The sequence below is a fragment of the Dromaius novaehollandiae genome, chromosome 7 (assembly GCF_036370855.1).
Source record: "Dromaius novaehollandiae isolate bDroNov1 chromosome 7, bDroNov1.hap1, whole genome shotgun sequence".
NCBI lineage: Eukaryota > Metazoa > Chordata > Aves > Casuariiformes > Dromaiidae > Dromaius > Dromaius novaehollandiae.
In genome coordinates, this window is record NC_088104.1 from 35,049,864 (window position 1) to 35,062,410 (window position 12,547).

The 12,547-nt window shown below is 37.2% G+C and overlaps 1 protein-coding gene across 4 annotated transcripts in view; it reads right to left on the reverse strand.

The window, feature by feature from the left end:
- The window catches only part of HECW2 (HECT, C2 and WW domain containing E3 ubiquitin protein ligase 2), a 200,615-nt gene that overhangs the window by 136,164 nt on the left and 51,904 nt on the right, over positions 1-12,547 (reverse strand). Inside the window, exons 2-3 of one of the 4 annotated variants that reach the window (XM_064515134.1) lie at positions 7,175-7,351; positions 2,834-2,957 (exon numbers count right to left, since the gene is read on the reverse strand). The exons of 2 other annotated variants lie outside the window; for them this stretch is intronic. The gene's annotated coding sequence lies outside the window, so the exon portion shown is untranslated. The remainder of the gene's footprint in view (positions 1-2,833; positions 2,958-7,174; positions 7,352-12,547) is intronic. One more of the 4 variants, XM_064515132.1, reaches the window with a different exon arrangement.

Genomic DNA, 12,547 nt, shown 5'->3' on the forward strand with positions numbered 1-12,547 from the left:
TTCATCTTCCTCGTGCAAACAAATAGGCCATAGCTTAAAGGACCCTCACTGTGCATTTTTATGTGGTCGTTATTGGCTCTAACACATCGTTGCACAAAATCCTCTGGGATCTAGGCATAAAGAATTCTGAATTCTCATTCTCCAGTCTCAGCCACAGTTTTTGAAGGAACCTGCAGCAAACCGTGCCTGTCTTCATAATTCACGTAACCATCTTACTGACAGGCACACACGTCTCAGGAGCCTCGTCCCCATTCCCAATTTGTATCTTTAGAAAGACCTTAATCTTTTTTGGAAGACAATTCCTATATCAGATAACAAACAGCAGAAGATTTAAACACTCAATTTAAATTAAACTTCAGTAACTATTTAAATCTTTACTTTTTACCATAGTACTTCATTAAAAAAATGCACACATTCTCTACATTCCTTCATCATGCCACCAAGAAAACCAAAAGTAAACCACAAAAAGTAAACCAAACCTAACAAATTCAAATATGCTGTTTGTTTTTTAACAACCATTTATAACATCGAGTCATGCTTCAGATATAAATGAACAAAAGATTTTAATAACTCGTGTGCTAATTCTGGCTCGGCGTGAGGACATTCTGGAATGCAGCAATATTCTACATAAACCCAGCCCAGGGCGTAGGTGCTACAGTACCAGGAAACGGAAGATGATTGAAATCAGTGTTTATAAATACGGTCAAGAAATCCTAGCACACACACCACCAAAAACAAACAGAAATTAAGACAATCTCTGCTACAGACCTAAATTAACTACTTTTTATGTTGGGGATATATATATATATATTTTTTAAGACAATTTGTTTTATGTCCTCATGTTTTAAAAACGACCTTGGTGTTTTTAGATCAAATCGCACATCTTCAACAGGCAGTTGCTAATTGCTGTGTGACAAAAGGAAACAAAAACAAAGAAGTCACAGCACACTACATCCTAATAGCATTTAGAAATATTCTCAATTCTATATTTTAATAATTTTGATTTCATTTTGAATTTCCTCTATTTTACTATAGCAAAAATGTAATTAAATCCACATCAGATATATTGCTAATAACAGAAAAAAAAAATCATATAGGAGAGTTAACTTCTAGCTTTTCAAGCAATTTTAAATCATACTTTACCAGAACACATGAAGTATTTATATTATCTATTATGATTTACATCTTTTTTCAGGCATGCAGTACAAAAACTGTGATAACGTGACACTGATTCTCACTGGAATGTCCTTGGCTTACTCTTTGTGAAAATGAACTAAAATTTGAGTTTTTCCACAGAGACACAACTAAACGCTGCTAACTCGGAGTAAATTTCACATCACTTACTAGAAGTTCAGAATATTAAGGACAGAGCACACTTTTCCCCTAGAGTTTCATCCCAGTAAAACTCAAGACTTATGTTTGTTTTTCTGATGGCACCTTATAGTTGGAAGTTAATCAGACACAGATTTTTTTTCCCCAGATGTTTCAAAAACAGTCTTTCACTTGAGCACTAGAAATATACAGAACCAGGGACAAAACAACAACAAAAACCAAAAAACAAACACCTCTTCCTTATTTTTGTTTCCTTAATATCCACAGGTGCATTTTTGGTTTCAATAAGCATCTTACTTCTGAGCATCCAGGCTTTTTGGGTGGGGGGGGAGGAGAGTTATTATTTGCATAGTTTAGGCGCCTTCATCTGCTGCATTAGACCCATCCATTGTTGTTGTTCCTGTCTTCATCCAAAATATGTTGACTCTCAGATCTCCTGACATCTCTACAATGGCAAAGAAAGATTTTTTTCATAACCCTCCTGCCACCCGTAAGCCCTTGGAGTCCCCTTCTCAAGGGGAGCCTAGGCAGCAGCATGTCTCACTGTCAAGCTATTCCTTCTGCCAAAGTTCAGACTTAAACATCCAGTTTGTCCTAGAGTAGCCATCCTTTTGTCTCTATGCACCATCTGAATATTATTCATCAAGTTTTAACAATATGGTACTAACCTTACATCACTAGCTGCTGGACATTAGCTCACAGCCTGCGCGTCAGGCTTCCACTTGTGCCAAATTCACTGTCACATTCAACCTCTGTTGCACATTACTACTAAGCAAAACCAAGAAATCATCAAAACCAAATACTGCATACAGACTGGACTTCATGGTTTGCTAGAACTACAATGCTATTATTTTAAACCATATGAACGAAGTACTAGTCAGCCAGCTGTTTTCTATCCATTTTTAATTCTTTCATAATCGAGGTGACCATATTATTACAGTTAAATTACTAAATCATTACTACTAAATTATTCTGTCCCCATGATGCAATTACAGTAATTTAACAACAAAGCATGGCAGATTTAGGCAAACATCCTCCCATCAGGTTCCACCGTGCTAAGTTTAAGCTGTGCTTCCTAACTAGGAACAGCCCAATCCAGTGGAGGATGTTGTCATACGTCACTAACAATCCTGCCCACACTGTAACATATACACAAACCTCAATTTGAAGTACAAACAAATCCTACAGCTGCCAACATCAAATACTCAGGAAGGAGGCTGGAACTGCAAAAGAATACCAGTTACTAGACAAAGTAGTAATATTAAGGAAAAACACATGCTATAAAATACTCACTCAAGAACCTAGAAACTGAGCACATGTTACAAAAGCCAGTTCTGTTCAGTCCAACATTTTAAAGTTGCTTAACATAGTCCTGTTATTACACATTAACCTGAGTCAAATTTTTCCTTTTTACGTGATATAGTTAACACACCTCCATACTAACCAGGAAGACTTTCAGAAAGTCACAAACACAAACCAAAGTAGCAATGCTTACTCTTACCATCACGACCATGTCCAGAAACAACACTGGTCTGCTGCTGAAGCCCAGCATCATTGCACATGTGGGGGAATTAGATGATTCGTTCATCCAAAAAGCTTCCCTGACAAAGCCTTTCTTTAACAGTCTGCAAGACACCAATACACATCCGTGATGCCAACTGCTGTCTAGATTTTAAAAAGACTGCTAAAAAGGGTTCAGCTCACCTCCAATATTGACATAACATAGATTGTATTAGTTAACTTCAAATAAATATACCTATTGGATATGACAAACATATTTTGAATTCAAGTGTTGCAACACTGGCTCACTACTTCGTAATCAGTAATAGAAATTTCCTGGAAATAGAAGTTTCCAGTAGCACTGATTGTAGGAAACAGAACGGGGAATATTTCATTAAGTTACCAACACAAATAAATATTTTAAATCCTGCTCCTCCTTGAGCACATAGAGACATAGATATCAGCTTAGCTGACATCCATCAGAGGCTGCATCTTGTATAGAACAAGAGTGGAACTTTGATTATAAAACATGCTATTCTCAAACTCAGTTAAATATTTTCTAATATTTCTTTCTGTCAGGAAAAAAAAATAAATAAAAGATTTATATATGCAGGAAGCAATAGCTTTATAAATACATCCAGCACAGCACTGAGCTAAAGATAGTTACTTCCTGCAGTTGACCAGAAGTGATAAAAAAGTCATGATCATCTCTGAGCTCATATATATATATATGTGTGTGTATATATATATGTGTGTGTGTGTGTGTGCGTGTATATATATGTGTGTGTGTGTGTGTGTGTGTGTGTGTGTGTATGCTAACTTACATTCATGAAAATAACTTTCCATAAAGTATTACTTAGCTTCTCACCATTTGCTAGAGAAGTAGCACCAAAAGCATCGGGTTAGTAAAATCAATCTGTACTGCAACGGACTGGCCATGTACATTCAGCTCATCCCTGCAATTGCGCCTTAATATCTTTAATATCTCATCCTAAAGTTACACTTGCTGAAGCAGACGATAATAGAAGACGTAGCAAAGCTACCCTTAGAGTGCAACAGCGTACTTGTGGTATTTGTGTGTTAAGATACGCAGCCGATTCTTCTGCTGCCAGGGAGATAACCCTGAAGTAATATGCCAGTCTTCAAAGAAAATTAGCAAATACGTATTTTGTAACAAATAAGGACAAGGGGTTTGCATAAATACAGACATGGAATTTCAAAAGCAAAGCATCACATGACCACAAAACACAAAGTGTTAAAATTCACCATCTTTGCTATGAATTGCAGTGGTATTTCTGGGATGTAGGTAATCCCTCTGGCCCTGAACTACATGGAGCAGCAGCCGGAGGCTGCCTGATTGCACACGTGACACAGACGAGTCACCCTCGGTCTGGAAGTGCCTTACGGCTTGGAGTGCTGCGGGCTCCACGCCGCCCAACGCCTGCCGACCTACTTGAGCTCAGCCCCGACCAGCAGACGCACAAGGAGCATAGGCTACACAAAAACAAATCGATAAACTGTTAGAATGTGTTAATCGCACACTTAGTAGTTGGACAGAGCATTCTGCAGAGGGGAAGGCATGGTAATTAAGAGATCAGAAGCTACCGTTATAGATCCATTGCAGAACTTTCTAGAGGGTCAGAAAATTAAGCCAGTCTCGTTATATTTTACATCAGCCTTGCGGAGCTAATCAGAGCCTGTAATTCTTTCATTTCACTTTCCAAACAGTTCCACTTGCTCTCTTGCATACACCAGAGCACCCAGAGGGGCCCCTGGCCCCTGCAGCAGAAGGGCACCTGGGGATCTCGCTGCAACACCACACTCAGAACAGCCTACACACACTCTGGGACTACACAGCCCAAGTAAGATGTTACGTGCACCTGATGACCACACGTTTTAACCAGCATTCAGCTATGAACACACTAAGATATGTATGGAGGTATTTTCTTTTCTTTCTTTCTTTTTTTTAATCAGGTAAAACTACTGGAAATTCTTTTAAGCCCTCAGGATAGCACATTCAGCTACCTATGGACTACTGGAATGGTGTAATTAAGGAACGCACAAGATACCAGGCAGTGACATTCCTGGAGACCACAGAATGCCACATGTGCTATCATTAGGTGTCTAACAGGCCAAAGTGATTTAATCATACAAGAATGGAAAAGATGCCCGAAAAATATACTTTCTAGCATTAAGGAATTGTGTATCTGTGGATGCAGTCTAAATTTAATGGTCCATAATCAACCAAACAGATCCAAATATAACATGAGCTTTTACAGCCATCTTACGACCTACATGCAGACTGAGGAACAACTTCTGTGTTAGGGGACAAACAAGTCTTCCAGCCATATTTGGTGGGTCACACAGTAATATACAGTTTAGCATTATCAAGTAGCAGCGTGGATGAGGAAACAGCATTGCTGCAGTCCCAACTGGAGCCAAGGGATATTTACCCTCAACATTAAATGGGTGAGCTCAAGTGCGCAAATATATGCTGACTATATGAAGGCTAGCTCAAACGTTGCTGAAATTAATGGGAGCCTCTATGTCATACCAGAGGGCCTGGGACCAGGACCACCTAGAAAGGGCGATTCAGCACTCGGGGTAAAGCCTAAGCCACAATGTCTCTTAGGGCTTTCAAATCATAAAATAGCATTCTCACAACAAAAAGATCTAACAAAATACAGATCTCATTGTTCTTCTTAATCATAGATCAAAACAAGCCCAAAAATGCATTTTATATAGCAAATACTATTTTACTCTCTTTAGGTATCTCTCTGATTTTTATTTAGAACATACCATATCCTATAAACAACAGTAAGCATATCCTCATAGCAAGGATAACACCCACAGCTCAGGCAGACATTTCTCCTTACTCGTAATTCATGGTGATCCTATTATTAATCCATAGGCATGTTTCAGATATGACTAAACTCTTGTTATTAATAGATGTACAATGGAATATTCAGCTTCACACAAAAAACGCACCTCACGGCCATTCAACAGTTTCTCTGTGCCTTTTTTTTTTTTTTTTAAGCATTACCATTTCCAATTAGCCAACACAATGGTGTAGACACTCTACATTTCATAATGGACAATTCTTTTGGTTTAAGATAAAAACAGAAGCAGGAAATATACTGGAAATACAAATTAATTTTATATCTAACATCAATCCCACATAAGAATAATAGAAGTCTTTTTCTATGAGAATTTAAATTCTTAGGAGGCAGATTTTATGATGTATGCTAGGGAGGAGGAAGAGGAGCAAAATGGAGTGGTAAAGAGGTAGGCACTGGCCAGAGAGAACTTATATGTGCACAACAAAATTTCTGTATTAATGAGAATCCCAGGGATACATCTTGAGACTGAGTATTATTGTGTTAAATAAATACAGAAACAACAGAAGTGAGTGTTCCTTTTAAAATGGATGTTTCATGATGTTTCATGACTTTCCGATTTTGAGTATATATTCTTCCTCTATTTACTTCAAGACTCCATATAAGAGTGCCCACAAAATCTTAACTATCCCTGAAAAAAATCTTTCGAAGTTGATACACTAAGAATCTAGAACTCCTCCCTCTCAACACATTTAACTGAGAATTGCTATAAATAAACCTCTCCTAACTTCTTCCCCAGAGCATCCATCATTGCAGTTTCAAACTGGCACCTGATAGGTGTTAGCATTTTATTGCCTGTAACTATGTGAATATTTAAAATGACTTTCAAAATATATATGAAAAAAAGACTTAAGAGTATTCACAGAGTTCATATTCTTGATCTTGTGACCAATGATTTGTCATTCTTAATACATATTACTAGAATATCAGATTTTTAAAATTCAGTGACAAAAAGTTATGCACAAACCACTGTGCCAGAAATACTGTTACCTAGAGCCATGTTTTATTTTAGAGAAAAACTGTCACCCTCACATAAACTGAGAATTACCAGGAAGCTGTTGGTTAATTTTTGTATTTTGTATGCAGTCAATGAATTAACCCAGTAAATCTACCTTGAAACTCATAATTAGATATTTAGAAAAGCAGAGTATTTCTAATGATTCACTAAATACAGTACATTTACAAAGGTAGACTTTGAAATTAAAAATTAAAAGTTAACAAGTTATTAATAGGATTAGACAGCTTGTGACTCATTGTCTAACAGAGGAAGCATGCCAGAGAACAAAAAACTCAGCACACACCAAGTATGACATTTTAAAGCTATAGGCACAAGCAATTTCATTTAGTTATTAAACACAACAGGATGATGCATTTTCCATGGGGACAAAATAACAGAAGTGAAAATGCCAATCAGGAAAATATGCCCGACTTTCAAGTAAAAATACCTGTGTCAGAAGGTAAGTCATGTCCTAAAAACCAGGAGGGAAGTTCTGTTACATGTGATAACTAGAGAGATCTCTTCGTTAAAATTGCTTCATAAAGCTTCTTCCTACCACATTTTATGTTGTTTTACGTTTTATCCTTGTAAACCTTTGCAGGGTCCCTCCAAATGGATCCTGTGTCTGCAAACCAGAAACAGTAACAGAAGAAAATGTCCATGTTATGATTGTCAAGACATACATTTGAAAGAAGAACAAATCTGTGAGCCCACATTTATTTTCAACATTTTCTTTTACCGAGCATAAAGGAAAATTTAATCTGTGCCTTGCAGGAGGTGAAAGTACAATGGTTTGAAATAAACTCCACACACTATTCAAATGCTTTATTTCACCACTGACTCTCAAGGATTACAACAAAGTCAAATTTCTCTTTAAATTAAATATTTAAAATTCACTGTGCTCCAGTATTTTGGCTCTTCTGATAAAACCTGGTTTATTTACTAAGGGAAACCCACTCTTTTTAGAGCCATTTCTCATCAACAACTTTTTTCTCCAACCTAAAAAAAGCCTGGAGCTGAGAAAAGCTTGAACTAAAATAGGGTGTTGATGTTCTAGCCTTTATTTGACAAGAAGGAGGTTCTAGCCTGAAACCATCAATATTTTTGCCAAACTCTTATTCTCACATCATATTTATGACTTTCAATTATATAACCACAGTCATGAAATACACTCACAATTTGGTATGCTCTTGGCATTCCCTTTATTTGCTTCCTACTAAAGAAAAGAATCTCAACTATTTTCATATTCTCTATAGAAATATTATTTTTCCATGCCTATAATCACCAGAAGTGGTCAAATGCAAGGGCCTTTGATGCCATAAAAAGAGACTATGCAAGTTTAAGCCTAACCACACAACCCTTCCAGCACCAGTCAAAGATACTGTATCTCACAGCAGTGAAGAAAACGAAAGAAAGATTTGGTATTTCTTTGGTCAGTCACGTACTTATATAATCTTTCCACACACGAGAAAAGTAAAATACATCAAACTTATTTCTTCCAAAGCATTCATTTTGATAAAATCACTCCTGATGTTTCCAATGAACCAGTTCAGTGCCAGCAAAGTAAGCCAAAAATAATACAAATACAATCCAAATTGCCTGATTTGGTAAGACTGTCAAGACAAGACTGTCTCCACAATAAGCTGCTGATATTCTATATTTTTGTCTCAAAACATTTAACAACTTTCCCCAATAATAAACACACTGTTTTTTAACATGGACAACATGGACATTACATGGAGTATCTTTCTTGGCACTGCTTTCTCAGCACCGTGGCACCTGCTTACAGCCAGCACCACGCTTTTCTGGAGAGGAAGGCTAGGACATCTTTCTGCTCTTTCTTCGCCCCTCTACCAGACCCAGCTGGAGTCACCTGACTGTCACCTTTTGAGGAAGCAGGCCCAAAGCCCTGCACGGGACCTCAGCGCTGCTGCCTCTGGACCGGTGCTCACGCGGCTTCCACTGGAGCAGCCATGAGGGAACAGCTCTGCTCTTCCACAGCTAAATTGCAGGGGGCTTTGAGTTGCTACCATCTTGGTTTGACTGCAGGTGCCAAATGGCAGATTAAATAACAGGGTATAGACATCTGGGTATAACAGAACTGTTTTTAATGAAGCTTCAACATCCTTATGATCTAAACTCTTTTTTCTTTTAATGTTTGCAACTTTTCTTTATAGTACAACCAGTCTCTGTCAACTTCATCTACTCCTTTCACTCAGAACAACTGAAATACATTTCTATGGTTCTTCCAATTTGTCTTGCTAACACTACACGATTTGGCCTACTAGTACTAAAAATAAGCAAAACAAAACCAGCACCTCAAAACACAGTTGTTAAAAAACTGTACAATACAAGCCAGGGCTCAAAATAAACGTAATACCTTGAAGTACTACTAATAAATGCATAGAGCTCTGACCTTCCGAAAAAATTTCGCCAAGCCAAATTATACTCTTTCAGTGTAATTTTAGAGTAATGTGAAGGAACAGAATCTAAAGCATGAATTTTAACCAGGCATAATGCACATCACCACATCTCATTGCCAAAACGGGGAAGGTAAAAACTTTGCTGTCTTCTTCCATGCTGAGACTAAGATTGCACAGAAAGATTGTGGTTAAATGTATACAGTCAGCTCCAATGATTTTTACTGCTGCTGTTTTTTATTAGTGGTAAAACAATTTCCCAGCAATCATCTTCCTTTTAGGATTAAAACCACAACACTTGCACATGAGGCTTCCCCCTCCCCCCAAAAAAATCTCCACTGATAATTCATAACTAGTGTTCCCTCAATTCATGGCAAAGTGGCAAAGGACGTATCAACAAAAAGAGAGAGGAAGAGCTTCCAGTCTAGGGGACTAGAGGTACATTTTCTCTTAAAAATGCATGTACCAAACTGGCGATTAGCAATGAAAACCCCAGAGTGAAGCTGATCGTACACCCTGAGCATCTTTACATTCTCTGTTTAAAGGACTAAGTGTAAACCTATCACATTGAAGCCAACATGGATTTTGCAAGCAATTCTAATAGGGTTGGGGTTATGCTTTACCTATCGTAAATGCTACATTAAGAACACAGCACTGTTGTTACACACACGTATTGTAATTGAAATTTAAAGGCCAGCTCCACAGTTAAGTGAATACAGATTCCTTTGATGGAGGTACTAGAACATCCTATTCCTACCTACACAAACTTTATGAAGAACAAATTCTTTCGCTTATACAGGATTAAAGTGAAGCCTCTCTACCTCAGGTTCTATTGAAACCTGTAATCATAGAAACAAGTATATCTATTCAAAAAGATATTTAACCTTTGGATGTTGAAAATCTGAAAGTTTCTTCTGACTGCACTATAAAAGATAATGACCAATTTCTCAAAGACACTGGGCTACAAAAATATAAATCAAATTTCAGAAAGATGACAGCATTCCAGATATTTTTCTTTTTGCTACAGTATTCCACGTGGGAGTGGCACTTAAGGAAAACAATTATTTCTAAACGAAGAAACAAGAAAACCTTATCTATGCAGTGTGCTTATCACCAGCAGAATCAACATTTTATAGCACAAAAGAAACAAAGTTATCAAAAACTAAAAAGCTTTTCTTCGAACTCCATTCAGAACACTCAAGACCAAGCCCAGCCTAAATGCTGCCTATTCCTCCTCCTCCTTCACTTCGGAATAACTGTTGTTTTGGCTGCGAAGGGGAAACAGAAAATCAGCTTTCACATGGCTTCACAACCATAAGTGTCAATCTGTAACAGCTACCACAGGAAAAATACAAAGGAAATCAGCTTTCCAGTTAACGCAAGGGAAAACCTTGTATTATAATGCTGTGCTCCTTATTATTTCTTAAAAGGACTGCTATAAAACCATTTTGTGAGGCTCTCTGCCTCAGAGAGAAGGAAATCATATTCTGTAAAGCCACCATCAGAAAGACCATTTCAGTCCTGCCCCATTTGAAGTCTTGCAGAAGCTTATTAGAAGTCTTACGGGACATTTTCCTCTTTTTTGCTGGTCAGCTATCCAGAACCCAACCCGTGTACAGCGCAGAGCTAAGAGTCTGCTGTTAGATGTAACAAAAGTTAGACCTAATCGGAGGAGCTCAAGTTCACTTGTTAAAAAACATGATCCTGTTGCCTTCCAGATGGACCTCCCACCCCTTTCCTCCATCTTTGCTGATACCTAACCCAAAGATGCCTCAGCTACATTAATCTCCCATCTGGACTTTAAAACTTTACAAGTGTCCAATCTTCACAGATCTGCTGCAATCTCACCTTTATGAAGTTCAAGTACGTGAGATACTATGCAAACTACCTGCTGAAAGTACATCAATACAACATATTTCTGAAAACTGCACATGAGGTAAAGAAGCCTCTTAAAAGATTTTGAGTGAAAATTTGTTCCAAAATCAAAAGTAAGCTCAGTAGAGTGACAGAAAAAAGAAAAAAAATTACTCGGGAATTTTAAAGGTGGCAAAATTAAGAGAACTCCACTTTTTTTTTTTTTAAGCCAAAAATTTCAGAATGGAGAAAAGTTTAAGTAAAAGCCTTCTTTTGAGGAAATAATATTTTGGGATCTTTATTCTGGCACGCTATTAAACATCGGTCACATACCACTTCAAAATTTAGCTGAAACTGATGCTCGGAAAAGCACAAACCTGAGAGGCAGAGCAGACCGAAGCACCATAGCAATAGAAGTACCGCTCCTGTTTGTTGGCAGAAGCCTGCAGAATTTAGTTAGAAGTCTCATGCTAAATATTATTGAAACAAATATAGATTTAAACAGGAGGTGGCGGGCAAACTATGGAACTCACTGTACACAAATAATTATCCTTCAGAAACACCTTTAAATAATAAGTTACTGTAACCCTTTTTCCATTGTTTTAAATCTCAAAACTATGCATATACTGTAAGCTACAGAGGTAAATTAATTGATTTTATCTCAGATGGATAAACTATTCCTCAGAAAGAAATTAATTTTTCTTATAACCTCCTCAAAATGTTTACTGTGAATTCACAGAAATTTTTCCAACGTAGTTAAAATCACAGCTACAATGCAGCAGCAGTTAGGAGGACTTCTTTCTACTTTTCAGTGAGTACATCATCTAATGAACTTGATCTGTCTAATCCAAGGGAAGAATTGAACCTATTCAGCAAGAGGAAATCAACAGTAATTTAATTTTACATTGCCTCAATGCATCTATGGGTGGTAGGAGAGAGAAGCATTATGTACAGCGGTTGCCTTTTAGACTCAAGTCTCTTTCTGTCTTAGCACTTTCTCAGTATTGAATCTGAATTTATAGAAATGTTGGTTTCCTTTAAATGTTTAATGAGGACAGCAAAAAAAGGAAGTCATTCCCAATTGAATTAACCGATTCAAAACCAATTAATCCTTAATTCATCACTGATCAGGCCTGGAAACCAGCACTTCCATTAGGCATATCAATAGAATTTACTCTTTCTTTACTTTTTCTTTAGGTCAGTTACAGCACGATCTATTACTGTTTTAGGATATCCACATATAAGTTTCAAACAGAATATGAACAGGTATGTCATGTAAATGGTTATGATTTACAATTATGTAAATGCCAGAAAGTGATTTTGCTATTACTTGTGCTATCCCTCTGGTCATTCCTGGTGTGCACCAGGTATTTTCCAAAAAGATCAAATACTACCAGAATGATGAGTAGGCTCATTTATAAAGGTGTTAACTCTAAAGGTATTACAATCTGCTGATGTTTACTAGATATTAAGAGGAGGTTTATTACATTATAATCTATTTCTGAAGAATATAAGCTTTCCTTTTTTTAAAACATAATCAGGGTGTA